Source organism: Pelophylax lessonae (assembly GCF_965119305.1).
Source record: "Pelophylax lessonae genome assembly, chromosome: 12".
Taxonomy (NCBI): domain Eukaryota; kingdom Metazoa; phylum Chordata; class Amphibia; order Anura; family Ranidae; genus Pelophylax; species Pelophylax lessonae.
In genome coordinates this window covers 214,570,765-214,594,914 of record NC_138779.1, presented here as the reverse complement: position 1 = coordinate 214,594,914, position 24,150 = coordinate 214,570,765, and the positions used below count along the sequence as shown (strand labels likewise).

The window sequence follows — 24,150 nt, the reverse complement described above, 5'->3', positions numbered from 1 at the left end:
CATCTCCAAAATACATCCCTTTCTAACCAAATAACACCACCAAGCTCCTAGTTCACTCCTTGGTCATCTCAAGGCTCGACTATTGCAACTCCCCTCTTATTGGCTTACTTTTACATAGGATATCCCCCCTTCGGTCCATCATGGATGTTGCTACCAGGCTCATCCACCTTACCAACTGCTCAGTGTCTGCTACTCCTCTCTGTTAATCCTTCGATTGGCTCCGACTCACCCAACTAATCAAATTCAAAATACTAACAACGACCCAGAAAGCCATCCACAACTTGGCCCCCAGCTACATCACTAACCTTGTCTCAAAATACCAACCAAATTATTCTCTTCGTTCCTCCAAAGACCTCCTGCTCTCCAACTCCCCCATCACCTCCTTCCATGCTCACCTCCAAGACTTTTCCAGAGAATCTCCCAACCTATGGAACTCCCTACCCCAATTGGTCTGATTATCTTCTACTCTGTTTGTTTTTAGACGATCCCTAAAAACAATCCTCTTCAGAGAAGCCTATCTGGCCTCCACCTAACGACTGTACTTTGATTTTCTCCATCATCTCATCCTCCACAGTTATTACCTTCTATCAATTGCCCCTAACTTCAAGATTGGGGCCCTCTGATTCCTCCTGTATTGAATAGTATGGTAACTGTACAGTCTGCCCTTATGTTGTAAAGTGCTGTATAAACTGTTGGCACTATATAAATCTTGTATAATAATAATAATAGTTAGGAAAATAAAGTAAGTTATCTTACCTCTCTGGATAGAGACAAAAGAGCTTGCAAATCAGATGAAAGACGCAGACAATGGAAATAAATATTCTGTGCGGCCCTTATATATATATTTCACAGTTGCATTACACCCTAGTCAGCTATACAAATTGCAACACATATGCAAACACTCCATAACCAGTCATGGCCCTGCATTTATAAAAAATTGCACAATTAAAAACTGCACCCTGTTCCTCATCGAAACATTGGTCACTATGGATCAAAATCTCTGAAGAATGTTTCCAACACCTTGATGAATCTATGCCACAAAGAATGAAGGCAAAAAGGGGTCCAACCCGGTACTAGCAAGGTGTACCTAATAGGGTGGCCTGTGGGTATATACACTATATTACCAAAAGTATTGGGACGCCTGCCTTAACACGCACATGAACTTTAATGGCATCCCAGTCTTAGTCCGTAGGGTTCAATATTGAGTTGGCCCACCCTTTGCAGCTATAACAGCTTCAACTCTTCTGGGAAGGCTGTCCACAAGGTTTAGGAGTGTGTCTATGGGAATAGTTGACCATTCTTCCAGAAGCACATTTGTGAGGTCAGGCACTAATGTGGACGAGAAGGCCTGGTTTGCAGTCTCCGCTCGAATTAATCTTAAAGGTGTTCTATCAAGTTGAGGTTAGGACTCTCCAAGTTTCTCCACCCCAAACTCGCTCATCCATGTCGTTGTGGTAATATAGTGTATAGCAAACATCTAAGCCATAACATTTCCTGCAGCGTTCCTTCTTCATTACCAGGTCATTTTTAAGTTGTCTGTGATGTGATAGTTTGACTGACAATTATTCCATCATGCAACACTCAAACCCAATTTGTTTCTCAAATTTTTTTACCTATAAAGAGGAAAAAAGACCAACAGTAATCCCTTTGCATCCAAGGGTAAAACAAATGTTAATGCCTAAGCACAATTTTGCAACTTTAACATGTGTTAGTCAAACTGCACAAATCATACAAATACTTTGTGAATCTAGGGGGATTGTACCTTGTTTTTTTTCAGGACAAATTTGTCTTCCATTTGGTGGTAAATGGTAATGAATATCTCTTGATTTTTTTTTTAATAATTATCAAAGGAAAACCGGAACGTCCAAAAGCAGTGTTAAACATGAGGGGTGGGAACAGCAAAAAAAATTCCCAAGCCTAAAAAGTAGCCACATAGGTCACATGGAGAAAGCCATGATGTTAACATGTGTAGGAGAGGGGGGGGTTGTCCCAACCTGTGTGACCAATCATAGTGATCACATGGAACCCAGCCCCTTTGGATGAGTCATCTAATGGTAGCTTGGTACACAGTAATTATAGGGTGGATTGGCGGCCCCACAGCTAATATTTAAGTGCTGTTTATAAATAGCACTGGGTAAGTATACTGTATGTCAGGGCTGGGATCCTGCTTTTTACTAGCAGCTCTTTCTTTCAGTGCACAAAGGCTGCTCAGCTGTCGGCTCATTACCAGCCTTTTGTTGTTTCCACAGTGACTCACCTGGTTACCATTACCTGACTCATTAGTCCAGCCTACACCCAGCTCCTTTTGGTTGTTTAAAAATCTTTGCTCATTTTCTCCGTGCCCTCACGTGGTCAACATCTCCAGTGTGTTCCTGTGTATGACTTGGCCTGGCTGACTTCTCCTTGGATTTTTGGCTACTAAATTTTGGCTCCTGACAATGCTGACTTCTGGTCTCCTGATCCCAGCTCGTCTGATTACCAGCTCTGGCTTCCAGACTCTGACTTCTGTTTTGACTAAGTTCCTGAACTGTTGTTATTATTGCTATTACATTAAAGGTGTGATTTTACCTGTATTTTCTCTCTCTGCCTGGTTTATGGTTCCTGACAGCATAGGGCTGCCATTTAAAGATGTACCCTAGTAGAAAAGAGATTACATAAAATTAACCGATGGCATAGATTTATGAAACACTAATTTTTAATCTCCGAAATATCCCAACTGATGACACCATTTCTTTATACTGAATGGTACATCAAAGTGGTTGTTAACCCACACTGCTATGTTGATATAATACTCTTTCTTTCCCAATGATAGGTACTCCTGTCACTGTGTTTCATTAAAAAAAGGCTGTTTCTACTTGTTTTCAGAGCGAAGATTGGCTGTCACGCAACCCGCTGCCTCTTTCCTTTCCCCGCCTGACAGCTGCAGTGGGCTGGGCCGAGATTCCCCCGCTGACATCATTCAGGAGGGGAGGAGGAGAGAGCCTATCCAGGTGTACAGGGGGGCGGCACAGACCCCCTGGAGCATGGGGCCCTGTTGCAAATGCAACCCCTGCAACCCCTGTAGTTACGCCCCTGTCTAGAGCAGCACCCACCCTTACATCAGATGCCAAGAGTCCCCCCCACCATCAGAAGTAAAGGGTAACCCCATCCTTCCTTTAAAAAAACTGTGGGAGCAGAGCTGGGAAGCAAAAAGTGCAGGGTCTGGAGAAGGACCAGGGGACGGCTGGAGTCTTCTGAATGCTGAGACCAGGAGAGGTGGAGACAAAGGGATGCTGCAGCTGCACAGTGAGGCGCAGGATCTGAAGGAGGAGTTCTGTCCTCTTCTCTGCTGCCAACTGCTGAGACAGGGGGTGGTGGAGATGAGGGGAGTGCTGCAGCTGCAGAAGAGGTGTGAGGGCTACATAAAAATGACCTGGGGGGCTGGATTTGGCCAGCGGGCCTTGTGTTTGGCACATGTGTTCTATAGTGTGTACTTGTCTCTATCCAGAGCACTAAGTGTCATTTCTGCCTGCTGGCTTTTTCCTCTGCTATCAGCATGAATCACTTCTGACAAGTTTTTCTGAAACCAAGAGAAAAATTGTGACAGGGGAGGGACCTCCAGCTGATTGACAGCCTGTGTGGTTGGGGTGTGTCCCTTCCCTCCAATCAGCTCTCAGGCCCCTCCTCACTGATGTAACTTCAGCTTCCCACCCCCTGCTTTTCAGAGCTTAGGGATACTGTGTAAATTCTGCACTTTGAATGGCTGTAGGTGACAGATGGCTGCAGATAAACAGGTACAACTTGAGGGATTTGTTTAATCTCTGTGCATCACATGAGGTCAGGCACTTCACTGGGTATATGGAAAGGTTTACAACCACAGTAACTCAAGAGAGCAGCTTACATGGCTTTTAGCCTCCTCCAAATCTACAAATTCCTTTTTTTATGTGCTGCTGTGATCTGACTTCCTGTTAGAGGGTGGCTACATTCATCCTCCATTAACCCACTGTATGTAGGAACGTAGCCACCCTCTTTTGCTTGCACCTGAGATTGACTATGATCAATGAGAATTATAGACCGTTTTACATGATGGCAACCAGCATGCACTGCTCATTCCAAAAATAAGGTGGGGAGGGGGAGAAGGAGAGGTCCCGGAACTCAGGGAGGACCTTACAAGGAGGCAGTAGGAAATTATTTCATGAACTATAGATCACAGGGCCATTAAGTAGTAGATGTGTATGGACTGTTTTTGGAGAATAAAGATATTAGTGTAATTTAAAGCGGTACTAACCACTTGACCCCCCCCCCCGGAAGATTTACCCCCCTTTGTGACCAGTCCATTTTTTTGCACGGTGACAATTGCACGGTCCTGGGATGCTATACCCAAATAAAATGTATGTCCTTTTTTCCCCACAAATAGAGCTTTTTTTTGTGGTATTTGATCACCTCTGCGCTTTTTATTTTTTGCGCTATAAACAAAAAAAGAGCGACAATTCTGAAAAAAAACAACAATATTTTTTACTTTCTGCTATAAAACATCCAATAAAAAATTGTAAGAAAAAACAAGTGTCTTCATTAATTTAGACCAACATCGCAAATAACTTATTTTATGAGATCCGGTTCTATTATACGGGCATTGTTCACATGTGCTCCTGATGAAGAGGATTAAATACTTGAAACGCGTTGAGCTTATATAAGCTGATGTTGAAGTGGAAAAAAAATCTGTGAACCCCATATGAAAAAAATGGATATGGTGCTATATTTTTTAATATATGCATAATAAACTTTATGATTTCATGAAATTATGTATTTTGTTTGCCTATCACTATATGCCCGAAAAAGTCCCCTGCTACAATTTTGTGGGTTTCTTTTTTTTGGGGGGGTTTCTATATGCACTATTCAGGATGTGGGCATATAGGACTCAGAACCTCTGTCCAATTTTTGGATAGGAAATAAATGCAACTTTTTGCATTGATACACAGGCAGCAAAACACACCTTCCCTACTATATAGAAGAAAAAAAAAATCAACCAAAAATACAAAAATAAAAATGTTTGGGATATACATACCCTTTAAGCATAAATGTAATCAGCTTTAAATTTTTAAATAAAAATCATCATTTTAATAACATAGACATTACATCAAGTTTGATTCTTGACTCCATGACATTCTTTATTTATAATATATTTAGTATTTAGGAAATTAGTTGTAGAGATTTTTAGATGTATTTTTTTTCTGTGCTCTTTACAAGGACAAGTTATCTGGCATTTGATACTGAAATATCCACGTCCGGATGTCTTCTCTTCTATAAGGAAGAAAATCACAGAAGTTAACAAATTTGTGGGTAGCAAACATTATACAAAAATTACTCTGACCACCCACCAACTTTTTTCTTATTTATATATATATATATATATATATATATATATATATATATATATATATATATATATATATATATATATATATATATATATATACACATGTATATACACATGTATATACACATGTATATATATATATATATATATATATAGATAGATATATATATATATAGATAGATAGATAGATAGATAGATAGATAGATAGATAGATAGATAGATAGATAGATAGATAGATAGATAGATAGATAGATAGATAGATAGATATTATATATAGATATATATAGATATATATATAGATATTTTTTTTTATGTTATATGAGCTAAATATACAGTTCACCCACAGTCAGCAAAGTAACTGCCATATCTAAATTAACATTATGATAACTGAAATGGTTTCTTCAATCTGGGAGATATCGCTTAAAAAGTTGTATTCCTTTAATGCTGCTCTACAACAAAGAACAAAAATGAATCAAAACAACCTTTACATATGGTAGAAGAGAAATCAGAAAAAAGAGAAGTGTTAATAAGAACTAACTACAGTAAACTAAGGGTTAACAAAAAAAAAAAACAAAGCAAAACACACAAAAACAAACAAAGAATATAAAACAAGTATAAATAAAAAAAATAAAAAAAAAACACAAAAAAATTACACAAAATTGTATAAATAAATAATAAAAAATTGATGGACCACTTGGTCACTTTTCTATGTTTCTATGAGTTAATAAGGAACTGGAACTGACATTGTGCAGGTCATAGGATGTCATAGGATGTCATAGGATGTCAAGATATGTTTGTTCATTTGAAGTTGCATCCTTCAGGAATTTTTAATGTATTTGCATCTATGATATGTACTGTATCTATTCCATCTTTTATGTACTTTTCACATGTCAGCTTTTTTTTATAATTGGAAACTGCCATCATGTATGATCATGATTTGTTCAACATGACTGTTTTAATAAATTTGAAAATACATGTATTTTATTCATTATTAATAATAATACAAATAATATTATTATTATTATTATTATTATTATTATTATTATTATTATTATTATTATTATTGTTATTATTATGACTATTATTTCTATTATTTTTTACATTCGTGAGTGGGTGCTTTACCCGCTGCAGAGCCCTGGGTGGTGCCACTAGTGACTAGTGGGGCAGTTATAAATTCTCCCATTCTAAACATGGCAAATAATTAGTTAATACAGGTACTTACCCTTTAGCATTCATCTTCTGGAACACAGCGATCCCCTTTTATACGATGTCCACCTTGCTCACATCTACAGCCCTTTTCACACACATCAAGACACATTTCACCGGGGGGCTGACAATAGGCTGAACAACCTGAGCACTCTGACATCCCAGCTCCATCAGGGCAAGATTTACCTGCAGTGAAAGTGTATTTATCATATTAAAAAAATAAAACCAAGGACAAGCCTTTCCCTTTCTTTCCCCTTTACTTTCTTTTCCTTTTCTTTACTTTCCCCTTCTTTTTCCTTGCCTCTTCCTTTTCCTTTTTATTTTCCTTGCCCCTGCCTTTTCCTTGCCTCTTCCTTTTCCTTGCTTCTTCCTTTTCCTTTTTCTTTTCCTTGCCCCTGCCTTTCCCTTTCCTTTCCCCTTTCTTTGCCTTTCCCTCCTCCTTTTCCTTCCCTCTTCCTTTTCATTTTGCTTTCCCTTTCCTTTCCTTTCCTTTTTTTCCTTTCATTTCCTCTTCCTTTTCTTTCCTTCCTTTTCATTTTCCTTTCCCTCTTCCTTTCCTTTTCCTTTCCTTTCCCTCTTCCTTTCCTTTTCCTTTCCCTCTTCCTTTCCTTTCCCTCTTCCTTTCCTTTTCCTTTCCCTCTTCCTTTCCTTTTGCCTTCCCTTCCTTTTCCTCTTCCTTTGCCCTTCCTATTCCCTTTCCTTTCCCCTTCCTTTTCCTTTTCTCTTCCTTTTCCTTTCCTTCCCTCTTCTGTTTCCTCTCCCTTTCCCTTCCTTTCCCTTTTTCTTTCCTCTTCCTTTCCTTTCCTCTTCCTCTTCCTTTCTATTCCTTTTTAGTTTCCTTTCCTTTCATCTTCCTTTTCTTTTCCTTTTTTCCCCTTTCCTTTCCACTTTCTTTTCCCTTTACTTTTCCTTTGCCCTTCCTTTTCCTCTTACCCTTCCTTTCCTTTTTCCCTTTCATTTCCTATCTTTTCAGTTCCTTTCCCTTTCCTTTCCTCGTCTCTTCCTCACCTTTTCCTTTCCTCTTCTTTTTCCCTTCCTCTTCCTTTTCACTTCCTCTTCCTTTTCCCATTATTTCCCTTTCCTTTTCTTCCCTCTTCAATTTCTTTTTTCTTTCATCTTCCTTTTTTCCCTTTACTTTCTGTTTCCCCCCTTTCCCTTTATTTCCCATTTCCTTTCTTTTCCTTTCCTTTCTTTTCCTTTCCCCTTCCTTTCCTTTTTTCCTTTCCCCTTCCTTTCCTTTTTTCCTTTCCCTTTCTTTCCCTTTTTCTTTATTTTTCCCTCCCTTTCCCTGTCCCTTTCCCCTTCCTTTTTCTTTCCCCTTCCTCTCATTTCCTCAATAACAAACAAGCATACAGGAAGTACATATGTCATGAATGCAGTCTAGATTCCAAAATGCTACAAAATATCAGTTTCTGAACCTTAAAAAACATTTATTAAAACTGTTCTCCAATGAAAAAAATGTTCACTTTAAGGACGACTCTGACACATTCCCTTCCCCCTGCATAGTATACAAGCATCTCTCCTAATGATATGGATAGAACTGATGGAGGGAGAGAGGGGCACCAGGCAGCCTATAGTGTAGTAATTTGTTTATTAAATAGATATATTTTTAACATATGTTGCATTTACAAGCATCAGATATTTTGGGCGTGTCTTAGAGTAGCAATGGTACAGTGTCCAGGGTTAGAAGAATGAAGGATGCATTCCAGTGAGGACCACTGGGAGTACTCTCTGGAGCCAATGTAACAATTACTGGGGAACCCTTCAATGGACTGCTGAGAGAGCTGTCAGAGACACCGTAGCTTCTGGGACACGCGTTTCGAGGCTTCTGGCATACGAGTTTCGAAGGCCAGACAGATCTTCTTCTCCAGTCTACCTAACGCCATTACCTCCAGGGATAATCCCAGGCCACCAATCACCCAGGATGAACCATGTCTGCACTGGTTAAATGGGGAAAACCAACAATTCCTGGATTGGTAAAGAATGGCTTTGTAATTATCAAAAGCCGGTGCAGGAGTGGGTCAAATTGGGTAATTTTAGTTTGCAAGTGTGATCCTATCAAGTCTGCACTGGCAGTCTGACTGGCTGCTTGAACATTTGAGCATTTATTGATATTTTTTACAAAGTCCCTAATACATTGTATGTAAATGACTGTGATGGCCCTAAAAAGGTAGAGTGTCTAATATATGTTCTTGTTGTTTCTATTTATGGATAGAATTGATACTGTGAAATGCTTAAAGCGTAACTCCACTTTTGTTGAGAAACAAACATTCCCCTCTGGGTGATCTCTGTACATTGCAGGGATTGTAACAATTTTTGTTGCAGATTCCTACCTTTTGTTATTCTGAAGAAATCATTGTTTGTTCCTCTGTGCTGGGTGGGTCAAATTGGAGTGATTTTATAATTATCTATCAGCTGTGGCAGCTGCAGAGCACTAATGAGGAAATTGACTGGGCCTGCATCCCTTTAGACGTGTTCCTATTGGGAGTATCTCACCAAAAATGACATTTTTGTTGCAGGGGATGCCAGAAATCTGACTTGTGTCTTAGTGCAGACTTCTGGGAAAATTGGTGAGCCAATCACAGAATGGGGAAATTAGGTTTCTGGGGGTGTGGTCAATACACATTCTGTGTACAGAACAGCTCCAGGTGGCCATATTGCATTGCATTTTCAGAAAATGACAACAGCTGCAAATTGAAAAGGGAAATTGATTTTTAATAATTTTCATTTACAATATGATTTGTGTCACAATTGTATACGCTGTATTGTTTTTTCTTTATTTGCTGATTTTTTTTTTTCCCCCCACAAAAGTGGAGTTACCCTTTAAAGAAATGAATCCATTAAACCCATATTACCGTATTGTCCACCAATAACATCCGGTTTGCAAATTAGCATCGGAATGACTGTGGAAAAAAAAAATTCTGTTAATATAATTATTATCATAAAGAATACAATTACCATGCAGACACGAGATTCGAGTCATGGCAGGAAAGATCCATTTAAAAGGAACTTTCCAATTTATTCATTTAAAAAAAAAAAAAAAAAATTAAATAATTGACAAGCTTTAATAAAGTTAGAAAGGATTAGAAACCTGGTCGTTTATTTATTTATTTATTTTTATTTAGGGCTGTCATGCCCTTGAAACAAAGATATCTCCAATTGGGACATCTGTTCCATTGACAACTGTCAAAGATGGGAATTCCCGTCATTATTTAGAGATTTCCTTTAACTTCCTGATGTGTCTGGGACAGGAAGTGAAGGGAAATCTCCCCAATGAGATACAGTAACAATTAGCTGACACGTTTAAATCTTCCCTGCACTATGCAAAAAAAAAAAAAAAAAAAAAAACCATGCACCTGTAAAGAATATTTATTGTCTGGGAACCTGGTCCAGTTACAAATGACTGGTGGTTTTAGTAAGGAACAATTTACATTTACACAGTACACTGCAGGGCTCTAATGAAGAAAGCTGCTGGGTCTGCATCCCTTTAGACGTGTTCCTAGTGGGAGTATCTCACCAAAAATGACATTTTTGTTGCAGGGGATGCCAGAAATCTGACTTGTATCTTAGTGCAGACTTCTGGGAAAATTCACACAAGCAGGAAATGATGTTTCTGGGGGTTTGGTTAGTATGCATTCTGTGTACAGAACAGCTCCAGGTAGCCATATTGTATTGCATTTTCAAAAAATAAAAAATAAATATGATTTGTGTCCCAATTGTATACGCTATATTGTTTTTTCTTTATTTGAGATTTTATTCCCCATGAAAGTGGAGCTATCCTTTAATTCTGACAAACATTCTGTCTATATTTTACTTAACCACTTCAGCCCCGGAAGATTTACCCCCCTTAATGACCAGGCCATTTTTTGCAAGACGGCACTGCGTTACTTTAACTGACAATTGCGCGGTCGTGCAACGCTGTACCCAAATAAAATTGATGTCTCTTTTCCCCACAAATAGAGCTTTCTTTTGGTGATATTTGATCACCTCTACCGTTTTTATTTTTTGCGCTATAAACAAAGAGCAAAAAGTTTGAAAAAATATATATATTTTTTTTTACTTTCTGCTATAAAACACATCTAATAAAAAAAAATAAAAAAAATGTCTTCAACAATTCAGGCCAATTTGTATTCTGATATATGTTTTTGGTACAAAGAGAAAAAAAATCCTAATAAGTGTATATTGATTGGTTTGCGCAAAAGTTATTGTGTCTACAAACTATGGGATATTTTTTTGGAGTTTTTACTTACTGTTTGTACTAATAATGGCGGCGATCAGTGACTAATAGTGGGACTGCGACATTGCGGCGGACAAATCGGACACTAAGTTACACTTTTGATACTTTTTGGGGGCCAGTGACACTAATACAGTAATTGGTGCTAAAAAATATGCACTGTCACTGCATTAATGACACTGGCTGGGAAGGGGTTAACATCAGGGGCAAATAAAGGGTTTCTAGGGAGTGCTTTCTATCTGTGTGGGGGAGATGCTTGTACTGTGGAAAGACAGAGATCCATGTTCCTGCTTAGCCGAAACACAGGATATTTGTCTTCCCTTCTAACGGAACGACGATCTGCCTTGTTTACATAGCTCCGCCTCTGTCAGGAACAATGGGTGGGTATCGGCAGATCTCGGGTCTGCCGGACCCACTGATTGGCTCCTGCTGTGTCGTACGTGATTCTGCACACGGGAGCTGCTGCCCCGCAGTAAATGTAGGTGGGGGGGTTGTAAAGAAGTTAATATGGTGATTTCCTATGCTCATCAGCTCCATCTATTGGCCAAACTGCAGTGTTTATCCTGAATTACTCAAATCAGAAAAAAATACCACATTATGACCAGTAGACGGAGCTGAAAATGATGGGAAATCACCATAAAAAGCAAAATGCAGTCAGAATTCATCAGGGATAGAAAAATGCTTGTCCAAAATACTTTACCAAACGTTTTTTTTTTTTTTTTTTAATCAATAAACCCCATAGTGTGTGACTGCCAGGATCACCAGGTGACAATAAAGGAAACAGAGCCTGAAAAACATCCTAAAATAATTTATTCTGGCTATTTGTTTAGCACATACAGTACCTAATAGAAGCACGAGAAGAACTCTGAGAGCCGTCATGGTCACGATTTTATTTCTAAAAGACATAACACATGAAAGATTACTAATTTTCATTAATAAATAAATATGTATTTTTATAGGGACAATAAAAAAGTATACCTCTGTTGCTGTGGATATTTGATGATTTTATATCAAATGTATTTTTAGTAGGGATGAGCGTCGAGTTTAAGTCGAACGTAAGATGGGGCGCTCAGTGGGAACTTCGCCCGCCAATGAGTGCCCCATAATGCACTGCTCTGGTGCAGTGAATAAATTACTTATTGTCTGATGATTGGCCAAAGCATGCACATGACCTGTATGCTTTGGCCAATCACAGCACAATGTCCGTGATTGGCCAAAGGCAGGGTGCTATTAGCCAATCATGGTTCAGGGGCTCAAGTCCACGCCCCACACTATATAAAGCTGCTGCTTATACGGCAGCAGTGTATAGTGTGTTAGGGCGAGATAGGAGTGAGATTAGGCAGGTAGTTAGTGGATTGTGCATTGTATCTAGTAATAGATCAGGCAGCGTAGTGTGTGTGTATATATATATATATATATATATATATATATATATATAAATCACCTGACCTGAATCCGATTGAGCATGCATTTCACTTGCTGAAGACAAAACTGAAGGGAAAATGCTCCAAGAACAAGCAGGAACTGAAGAGAGTTGCAGTAGAGGCCTGGGAGAGCATCACCAGGGATGAAACCCAGCGTCTGGTGATGTCTATGCATTCCAGACTTCAGGCTGTAATTGACTGCAAAGGATTTGCAACCAAGTAATAAAAAGTGAAAGTTTGATTTATGATTGTTAATCTTTCCTATTACTTTTGGTTCCCTAAAAAGTGGGAGGCACATATACAAACTGTTGTAATTCCTACACCGTTCACCTGATTTGGATGTAAATTCCCTCAAATTAAAGCTGAAAGTCTGCAGTTAAAGCACATTTTGTTTGTTTCATTTCAAATCCATTGTGGTGGCGTATAGAGCCAAAAAGGTTAGAATTGTGTCAATGTCCCAATATTTACGGGTCTGGTATGAATTTTAAGGGGAACCCCATGCCAAAAAAAAAAAAACGACGTGGGAACCCCCTCAAAATGCATACCAGACCCTTATCTGGGCAAGCAGCCTGGCTGGAGAGGATAAGGGGGAGACGAGTGAGCAGCCTCCCCCTCCTGAACCATAGCAGGCCACTTGCCTTTAACATGGGGAGGGTGCTTTGGGGTGCCCCCCAAAGCACCTTGCCCCCATGTTGATGGGGGTAAGGGCCTCTTCCAGACAACCCTGGGCTGTGGTTGTGGGGGTCTGCGAGTGGGGGGCTTATCAGACTCTGGAAGCCCCCTTTAATGGGGGCTCCCCCCAGATCCCCCCCATGTGAATGGATATTGCGTACATTGTACCCATTGTATCCATGCACCAAAAAATTGTACAAACAAAAATAAAGAAAAAATCCAGTTTTTGACAAGTCCTTTATTAAAAAAATAAAAAAAATAGTGTCCCCCAAATATAAATCCATTGTCAATCATGTCGCCCGCCGCACCCGAAAAATAGAAAAAAAATGCTCCCGCCTCTTCAGACGCCTCCGGTGTAATGAGCTGCTGAAGCTGTGACAGCTCTTTTATAGGAAAGGGGCGGGGACCCCACCCGGTGGCACCAACCCTTCTGACGTAACCCTTCAGTAATTTATTCACTGCATCTGAGCAGTGGATTATGGGGCACTCGTGACGTCAGATTCCTTTAAAAGAGCTGTCAAACCTAAACAGGTCATTACGTGGGAGGCGTCTGAAGAGGCAGGAGCTTCTTTTTTTTTTCCATTTTTCGGTGACATTATTGATGATGGATTTACATCGGGGGACACAATTTTTTTTATTTATTTTTTTAATAGAGGACTTGTCAAAAACTGTCTTTTGTCTTTATTTTTTATTTTTATTTATTTACATGGGGGGGGCAGGATCTGGGGGCCCCATGTTGAGGGCAAGTGGCCTGGTATGGTTCAGGAGGGGGGGGGCACTTGCTCGTCCCCCCTTATCTTCTCCGTTCAGGCTGCTTGCTCGGATAAGGGTCTGGTATGGATTGTGGGGGGACCCCACGCCGATTTTTTTCCCCATGTCGTTTTTTTTTATGTCTTTTATCTGTATTGCGGGAGCCGACAATACATTACAGCCGCAAGCTAGTTTAAATGACATTTTTCCTTTAGAAATGTCAGTATTGCTGCAGCAGGCTCCATACATCGTACACATGCTCTATTTTACAGGCACATTAAAGGGCCCCCCAGGCGTGATATTTAAAGGAATTTTTCATTTTTATTGTTTCACTTTAAGCATCATTAAAATCACTGCTCCTGTAAAAACAATCGTTTTTAAAAAGATATTTCAGGTCAGTACCCGGGTCCCCATACACTTTTTATTTGGGCAATAACTTTTTTTGGGGCATTTAAGCCTTTAAAATTAGGACTTTTGATTTTTTTCATGTTCGAGTCCCATAGACTTCAATGGAGTTCGCATGTTCGCTAGACTTTTCACCTGTTCGCGGTGTTCTGGTGTGAACCATACAGGGGGGTGTTCGGCTTATCACTGTCTGTTAGATTTTGTGTTAAGAAGCTAGGTTCCCCCCATTGATATACAAATAAACCAGTCCGATTGGTTTAGGAGATAAACATGTACCAATAAGTATGGGGAGGTGGTGTTTAGGACTTTTGAAACAAGCTTGTGTTCAGATAAAGGAGAGTTGTTTTTAGAACACAAAAAGAACAACGTGTCTGCCTTAGACTTGGTAAGCTGTTTAGACTATGAGCAAAGAACTATGCACTGTTACTGTGCCCCTGAGAGTTTGGGACCACTATGGGTGGCAGCAGAGGAAGGGAACTCCAGATGACTGCCATCCAGATGACTTGTACAAGAAATCCGGTCAACAGCTGAAAAAAAAACCCATACCGGCTGCAGCCTTGGTCCTGGCATAACCATTTGCTTTAGGATGTTTTAATATATTAGTCGGTCAGCAAGTGCTTAAAAATAAGACTTTATTAAGGAAACAGTAGCAGAGATTTTATTTAAAATGGGGAGAGGGATCTAGGATTCAAAATCAGACAGGATCCCAGAGTTTAGCCTACAATTTAACCACTTCCATACCGCTGGATGTCATATGATGTCCTGGGCTTTAGGTGCAGATATCTGACTGACGGGTGCAGCTGCAGGCATTATTCAGATATCATTTTTTTCAGCCGATGATTCCCTGCACCGTAGGAACAATCATAGCAGCTTGATTGTTCTTAGAGGCGGCAGGAGGGGACATATCCCTCCTGCCCTCGGGTGCTTCTACCGGCTAGCCCGCGAGCCGGAGAAGGAATCCGCCAGCGGTGGAAGTACACCATAGAGACTGCCAAGGACCAGATGGTTCCCGACAGTCTCTATGACTCTCGTAGGCCTAGGCGCGATGTTATGACGTCATGCCCGGCCTGGCAGTTGTCAATACTGCTGTTATCTTGGCTGGATAACCAAGATCATTTTGTTTTTATTTTTTTTTATTTCAGGCCTGTAGGAGAGATGTGAGGTCTTATTGACCCCACATCTCTCCATAAAGAGGAGCTGTCATTCACTATTCCTCTATTCCTATTACAAGGGATGTTTACATTAAATGGTAGATGGTGGTCTGAGGAGAGGCCTGCAAAGCACAATGTTTTGGAATGGTAGTCTGACTCTGAGATGCCTGCACAGTGCTAGATAGCTGTCTCAGGTCTGAGGGGAGGCCTGTAATGCACAGTGCTCTGGATGCCAGTGGTCAGAGGAGACCTGAAATGCACAGTGATCTGGATGCCGGTGGTCAGAGGAGGACTGTAATGCACAGTGCTCTGGATGCCAGTGGTCAGAAGAGGCCTGTAATGCACAGTGCTTTGGAAGCCGGTGGTTGGAGGAGGCCTGTAATGCACAGTCCTCTGGATGCCGGTGGTCAGATAAGGCCTGTGATGCACAGTGCTCTGGATGCCGATGGTCAGAGGAGGCCTGTAATGCACAGTGCTCTGGATGCCGGTGGTCAGAGGAGGCCTGTAATGCACAGTGTTCTGGATGCTGGTGGTCGGGGGAGGCCAGTAATGCACAGTGTTCTGGATGCTGGTGGTCGGGTGAGGCCAGTAATGCACAGTGCTCTGGATGCTGATGTCAGTGCTCTGGACCGTTGCCTGAGGACTCAGAGGCCTGTAATGATGGCTGCAGCCTGCTAACTAGTGCTAAGCGAAGCAAGCTACATATTTGAGTCGATTGCTGGGAGCGGAAGCAGGGGGAGCTCTGTGGAAAACAGAAGTTAGTGACAGTAGACATTCCTGCCTCACAATTTGCTTTCGTTTTTATTCGTTGATTTTCGTTATAGTTTTCGTCAGTGGAATAGTATGCTTCAGTTATGATTGAGCACAGTGAGTGAGTGTGTTCACTGTGGTCATTTATAAAAGGAAGGGGCCAGTAAATGACATATTGATTAGCCCCTTTCCGCACTCTCCATCCTGAAACATCCCCCGCAGCAGCCAGGGGGAGAGGAGAGGAGGGGAGGGAAGTCAGCAGCACTGCAGTGTGGGGGGGAGCAACACAGGGGGGAAGCCCGGGCAGTAGAGGGAATCGGCAGTGATTAGGGTGTTCCCAGGCACACCTAGCACACCCCTGTGCACATCTATGGTCCTATGTTATGGAGATGTAGAGAAGGGGGACGTGGTCTGTTGTCCTAGACTAATGATGTCGAACCTTGGCACCCCAGAAGTTTTGGAACTACATTTCCCATGATGCACATGCACTCTGAAGTGTAGTTGAGCTTTATGGGCATGGCCGGGACAAGGGGTGGGCAGGAGGGGCGGTTGTCTTGGCGCAATTGTTTATTGCAGGGATGGGGTGGGCGCCTTGACCCTAACCCCAAGGGAAGGGGGGGGCGCAGTTTGGCATCCTTGCCCTGGGCGCTGGATGACCTTGTCCCGACAATAATCATGGGAAATGTAGTTCTAAAATATCTGGGGTGCCAAGGTTCTCCATCACTGTCCTAGACTCACAATGCTGCTCCTTCATAAGAATACTCCATTGAGCATTGTCACCCTAGAGCAAGAAGTGTGTTACTGGCAGGATCACTAGGTGAGCATAAAGGAAAAAAAGCATAAGCCTCCCCTCCCCCCAGAAAACGAATGCAGCCATGACATCTAAGGACTGGTAAGCTACTATGTAATACATTTTTTTCTTACTGTAGGTACATAATAGGGTCGCTGTATAAACACACTATGGGATTTTATACTGTGTAAGTGGCTCTTGTCGCTCTCTGTCTAGTATATATTATTAGGAAAATAAGGCGAGCGATCTTACCTCTCCGGACGGAGACAGAAGAGCTGACACAGCAGGTGACAGTCCCAGACAATGGAAATAAATATTCTGTACGGCTCTTACATATATTACACAATTACATCACACACTATCCACCTATACAAGTTGCAACACACATGCAAATACTCAATCACCAGTCACAGCCCTGTATTCATAAATAATTGCACAATTAAAAACTACACCCTGTTCCTCATAGAAACACAGCAATTCTCATCTGAGCGATAACATTTATATCATTTTTTTAAGACAGAGTTTTCCTTTGGTGGAATTTAATAACCACGTTTTTTTCTTTTTTACTATTAAAAAACAAAAAAAAATAAAAGATTTTTGAAAAAAAAAAAAAGGTTTCATTTAACCACTTGCCAACCGTATAACATGCATATTCTGTGGCAAGGCGGCTCTCCGGCGCCAGATCATGTACCTAGTATGTGATCTGGTACCTCCGGGTAGAGGGGGCACGCGTGCACCACCGGCGACCCCGCTGTGCTGTGATTTTACACAACAGATGCCGATCAGCGGATGCCGGCCAATAGATGACCGCCGGCACCTGCCGATCATCGGGAACACACACAGGACAGAGCTCTGTCTGTATTAGAAAAACAAAAAGGAAAACGTCCCACGGGGATTTGAGTGGACAGGGCTGATCAGAGGGTAAGAGGAATATATGGAAATAGAGAAGATGTATTAGGGTAAAAACAATAATTTATTGAACAAGATTAAAAAAATACATGGAACATGTGGTAAATCTAACAATGTCTAATAATAGAAAACACATCAGGGGCATAACTACAGGGGTTGCAATTGAAACTGGGCCCCATGTTCCAGGGGGCCTGTGTGGCTCCCCTGTACACCTGGATAGGAGGGGTGGCGGGGGCAGCATGTAGAGAAATCACTGTCCTCCTTTTTCCTCCTGTAGCTGCAGGAGGAAAATGGAGGAGATTGGTTTCTCTGTATGCTGCCCCCTCCACTCCTCCTATCCAGTTCACTTGTGTTCTGCTGTCTCTGGGCCCCTGCGTGCTCCCCTGGTCCCCCCCCCCACCACTGTGCTCCCTCCCCTCTCCTTCTGGCTGCTGCAGGGGGTGTGTCACAATAGAGAACCAGGAAGGGGTCGGTAAATATGTAATTTACCAGCTCCTTCCTTTTCTGAACGGACAGAGTCATAGTCAATAAAAATAAAATAAAATGATAAAAAATAATACAATTAAAATACCAAAAAAAGTAAAACTACTGACACCAGTGGGTGAACTTCCAGGATCGCAAAGGTCACAATTGCGACCGGGCCCTGGCATTCCATCACAGTGGGGAGGCCCCAAGATGGCAGGAAGGGGGCCCACTGCAGAACTTGTAAAAGGGTCCTACTGTGGGAATGAGAGTAAGGGCCCCAGGATCAGTGGGAAGAGCCCAAGGCTTGAAGGGAAGGGCCCCGGGGGGCCCTTCATGGTTTCTTGCACGGGGGCCCTGAAGGTTCTAGTTACGCCTCTGAAACACATAGCATGATACTGTACTGGTATAGGTTTCGCTCATATAGATTTCTGGCGCATAGTGTCAGTGTCAAGGTGGAACAACTGATCAATAATCAGTGGCGGCCCGTCCATTGGGGGCGAAGGGGCACCGCCCCCCTATCCATGCATCCGGCCCCCTAATCTACATACAGGACGTTGGATACATGGATTCCAATGGGGTTTTTTTTTGAAGCACGGGATTAGAGCCAGAGGCTCTAATAGGCTTCAAAAAAGGGTGGGCTTGGAGCGCAGAGCACTGCGCCTGAGCCCACCCAGTTGTATGACAATAGCCAATGAATAAACACAACCATACAATCCCACATACACAAACACTTTCCCTATTTGGAGACAAAATCCCTTTTCATCTAGACTTAAAGAGTGCCCCCTTGTTCTCTGTGATGACCTTAAAGTGAATAACTCAACATCAAGTTCACTATATGGACCCCTTATGTATTTGTACATGATGATCATATCCCCCTTTTCTTAAGAGAGAATAAATTCAGTTCCTCTAATCTTTCCTCATAGCTGAGCTCCTCCATGCCTCTTATCAGTTTGGTTGCTCTTCTCTGCACTTTCTCCAGTTCCCTGATATCCTTTTTGAGAACTGGAGCCCAAAACTGAACTGCAAATTCCAGATGAGGTCTTACTAATGATTTGTACAGGGGCAAAATAATATCTCTCTCTCTGGAGTCCATTCCTCTCATTAAGTGATTGTAAAGTCTCGTTTTAAAAAACCAAACAAAAATAAAAAACAAACATGCTATATTTACCTCTTCTGTGTAGTTGGTTTTGCACAGAGCAGCCTGGATCCTCCTCTTCTCAGATCCCTTGTTGCTGCTCCCGGCCCCTCCCTCCTATTGAGTACCCCCATAGCAAGAAGCTTGCTATGGGCGCACCCGAGCCGAGCCACAGCTCCATGTGTCCATTCAGACCCCTGATCTAGTGTTCGGCCTCACCCCCTTTCTCTCCTGATTGGCTCACTGACTTTGATTGACAGTCACGGGAGCCAATGGCCAATCAGGAGGGAGAGTCCCAGGATGGCAGAGGGACTCGTGGACATCGCTGGACAAAGATGGGGCTCAGGTAAGTATTAGGGGTGATGGGGGGGGGATGCTACACACATAAGGCTTTTTATCCTAATGCAAAGACTTTAAAACTCTGTTAATACAAGAAAGAATCAGGTATTCTCTGGCTATCTTTTTTGTCCCCTGGATGCCTCTGTGTGGAATGGATAACTTTTTGTTCCAGCACATTGCAAATAACTTGTGATTTTATGAGATCTAGTTCTTTTATTCGGACATTGTTCACATGTGTTCCTGAGGAAGAGGTGTAAAGACTTGAAACGTGTTGAGCGGACTTAGGATGATGTTGAAGTGGAAAAAAGATCTGTGAACCCCATATGAAAATATTGCCTATCACTATATGCCCTAAAAAAGTCCTCTGCTACAAAGTTTGGGGTTCTTTATGTACTATTCAGGATGTGAGCATATAGGACCTCTGTCTAATTTTTGGATAGGAAATAATTGAAACTCTCTGCAGTGGTACACAGGCAGCAAAACACACTTTTCCCACTCTATAGAAAAAATAAAATAAAAAATAAAACAAAAACAAAAAACATGGTTGGTCTATACATACCCTTTTAGGATAAATGTAATCAGATTTAAAAATTAAATTAAAAATCATGTTTATAACATAGACATTACATCAAGCAGGATTTCTGACTCCATGACATTCTTTATTTATAATAAATTTAGGAAATGAAACAACACATGTCCTTTCTGGTTGTAGAGATTTTTAGGAGTATTTATTTTATTTATTTATTTAATTTTTTTTTGCGCTTTATAAGGACAAGTTGCTGTATCTGGCGTTTGGTACTGAAAATTCCTCGGCCAGATGTCTTCTCTTCTATAAGGAAGAAGATCACAGAAATTAGAAATGAAATTTGTGGCTTGCAAACATCATAAAATAATTACTCTTTTTTCTTTGATATTTTTATGTTAAAATATTTTTTTTTTATGTTATATGATCCAATTATACAGTTTACCAACAATCACAAAAGTAACTGCCTATCTACATTAACATTATGTAAAGATCAAAATGTTTCTTTCTGTCTAGGACAGTGATGGTGAACCTTGGCACCCCAGATGTTTTTGAACTACATTTCCCATGATGCTCATGCACTCTGCAGTGTAGGTGAGCATCATGGGAAATGTAGTTCCAAAACATCTGGGGTGCCAAGGATCGCCATCACTGGTCTAGGAGGTATCCCTTATAAAAGGTGTATTTAATAGTATTTAATGCTGCTCCACAAAAGAAACAAAGCATGAATGAAAATAAATAAATAAATAAAATTACTATAGTAGAAGACAAATCAGAAAAAAGCTAAGAAGAGAGGATGGAGTTGCTGAGAACTAACTACAGGAAACTAAGTCCCCTTTCAGACAGAGCAGAATCTGTTAAGCAGATCTGCCTGCTCAGCGGGGGATCTCTCCGCTGAGCAGGTGGATGACAGGTCCATGTCCGCTCCACTATGCAGACACAGACACAGTCCCCTGTTCTCTATGGGGCGGTCGGATGGAATTGGACTGCCTGTCCATTATGGCTTCGGGCCCGGGCTGACTTTTCAACTGCCCTTGCGCCATTCCAAAGCAGGCGCATGCGCAGTGACGTAATGGCGCCAGGCTTCGCTATTTTTTAAGGTAAGGCAGCAGTGGCACTCATTTCGGTGAAGTCTCGGTGGTGGCTTGTGCCTCTGATCATGGCTGGGTAAGACCGGACCCCTCTGCAGCCTCTGACCACCTCCTGGTTTTAATCTCCTGTACCATGTCCACAGCCTCTGACATCTCCTGTACTATGTTTGCACAGCCTATGACCACCTCCTGTACCATGTCCGCACAGCCTATGACATCACCTGTACCATGTCCGCACAGCTAATGACATCACCTGTACAATGTCCATACAGCCTATTACCGCCTCCTGTACCATGTCCATACAGCCTATTACCGCCTCCTGTGCCATGTCTGCACAGCCTATGACCACCTCTTGTACTATGTCCGCACAGCCTTTGACCACCTCCTGTACCATGTCCACACAGCCTATGAAAACCTCCTGTACCATGTCCCCACAGCCTATGAAAACCTCCTGTACCATGTCCACACAGCCTATGAAAACATCCTGTACCATGTCCACACAGCCTATGAAAACCTCCTGTACCATGTCCACACAGCCTATGAACACCTCCTGTACCATGTCTTCACAGCTAATGACATCTCCTGTACCATGTCCACAGCCTCTGATATCTCCTGTACCATGTCTGCACAGCCTATGATATCTCCTGTACCATGTCCTTATAGCCTATGACCACCTCCTGTATAATGTCCACAGCCTCTGACATCTCCTGTACCATGTCCAAACAGCCTATGACCACCTCCTGTATCATGTCCATCCAACCTATGACCACCTCCTGCACCATGTCTGCACAGCCTATGACCACCTCCTGTACCATGTCCATACAGCCTATGACCACCTCCTGTACCATGTCCACACAGCCTATGACATCTCTTGTACCATGTCCATACAGCCTATGACATCTCTTGTACCATGTCCGTACAGCCTCTGTGATGTTATTCTGTTGGGCTGGTATAATAAACCTATGGGGTTGGTATGAATTTTTTTACAGAGCTGTTTTTTTTACTCCCAGTCCGGCCCTGCATCCGCCACTCTATAGAGAACAATGAGTGGTCCGATCGAGTCCACCTGAAAAACAGACAGGCAGACTGGATCGGTCCGCTGGTGTGAAAGGGGCCTTGGAGTTAACATAAACAAAGAAGACCCAAAAAAACAAATACAAAGCATGTAGAAATAAATAAAAGTGGGCAGAATCGATGGACCACTTTGTCTATTTTCTGCCATCACGTTTTTATGTTTCTATGTCTCTGTGAGTTAATTAAGGAGTAAAATAGCAGCAAAATAGCATTGCTGGAACTGACAACCCACATGGAAGAAAATATATTTCCTATTTTTTGAGAAAAAAAAAAAAAAAAAATATATATATATATATATATATATATATATATATATATATATATATATATATGAATATATTGTAAATATATGTCAGATATATCATTTTTGTCTAAATATATTGGAAATATATTTATTTTCCATGTGGGATTGTGCAGGTCAATGGACAAGTCTTTGATTTGCAAATAAGCACAAACTAGACTACATTATAACACACCTATTCAATCCCAGTTTGCAGGATTTGTTTGAACAGCAACTGCTGTCTGCACTCCTAAAACACACAGGGGGAGCCGACTGTCAAACTGACAGCTATGCCCTGCAGACTGCACTGGGAGTGGATGTGGTGCCCGCAGCCAAGCCCTAGGGGGCGCCTCTTGGGACTCTGTGTCATTCCAATCCTGGTGTTGAGCTTTCTGCCTGGGAAATGGGAACACTTATCCAGTGGGGAAGTTCTGAATTTTCCCAATTTAAAACAAATGATTACCTAGTTTGGGTACTTACTCTTTAGCATTTGTTATTTGGAACACAGCGATCCCCTTTTATAAGATATCCACTCTTCTTGCATCTACAGCCTCTTACACACATTGCAGGACACACCCTATCGGGGGGCTGACAATAAGCTGAACATCCTGAGCACATTGACTCCTCGGCTCCATCCGGACAAGTTCCATCTATAGTGAAAATGTATTATCACATTAAAAAAAACAAAAAAACAGAAAGATAAATAAAGTTCACAAATCATGTACATATTTAAAGAAAGTAGTTCAGTTCTTCTTCAGTCTTCAGTCTCTTCTCCCTTCCTTTCATCTTTCCTTCCTTCCCTCCTTCCTTCTTTCATCCCTCATTCTAAGTTTTCTGCCCCTCCTTTCTTCCTCTTTTCCTTCATCCCTCCCTACACCTTCTCCTTCCTTCCTTCCTTCCTTCCTTCCTTCCTTCCTTCCTTCCTTCCTTCCTTCCTTCCTTCTTTCCTTCCTTCCTTCCTTCCTTCCTTCCTTTCTTCCTTCCTTCCTGTCTCCCACTCTTCTTTCACCCATCCTTTCTACCTTTCCTTGCCCTCCTTTCTTCCTTCCTTCCTTCCCTTCCTTATTTCCTTCTTATTCTCCTTTCCCTTTTTTCCTATCTTCTTTCCTTCCTTGTTTGTATCTTTCTAAAATTATTGAATGCATCTTTTTAAAATTATATATTTTGTTATACATTATAAAAAATAAATCAAATTGATATTTTTTTCTTCCTCCTTTCCTTCGATCCCTCCTTCCTTCTATCCTTCGATCCTTCCTTCCTTCTATCCTTCGATCCTTCCTTCCTTCTATCCTTCGATCCTTCCTTCCTTCTATCCTTCGATCCTCCCTTCCATCATCCTTTCCTTCCTTCTGGCCTTCCTCCCTTTCTTCCTAAATAACATGCAGGGAGGACATGCGTCATGAATGCACTCCGTACTTCTATTGATTTTAAAAATTCTACAAAACATAATTTTTTTAGACCTTTGAAAAATTAAACAACACTGACCTTGGATGATAAAAAGTTCCCTATGAGGATGGCTCTGAAACACTTTCCTCCCCACAGGTGTGCGGACAGGGTGTGCCCAATATGCCTGGGCACACCCTAAACACCCCATGT

General features: G+C 41.6%; 2 long non-coding RNA genes across 2 annotated transcripts; both read right to left on the bottom strand.

The window, feature by feature from the left end:
- Positions 1–5,177: 5,177 nt before the first annotated feature.
- Positions 5,178–17,084, bottom strand: LOC309568053. The gene is made up of 5 exons (XR_014225986.1): positions 16,991–17,084; positions 11,639–11,691; positions 9,418–9,465; positions 6,579–6,748; positions 5,178–5,280 (listed from the first exon to the last, which is right to left on the bottom strand). It is a non-coding gene; the product is annotated as an uncharacterized lncRNA (long non-coding RNA).
- Positions 17,085–20,364: 3,280 nt separating this feature from the next.
- On the bottom strand, positions 20,365–23,194 carry LOC309568061. Its single transcript, XR_014225993.1, has 2 exons — positions 23,035–23,194; positions 20,365–20,415 (listed from the first exon to the last, which is right to left on the bottom strand). It is a non-coding gene; the product is annotated as an uncharacterized lncRNA (long non-coding RNA).
- Positions 23,195–24,150: the final 956 nt, after the last annotated feature.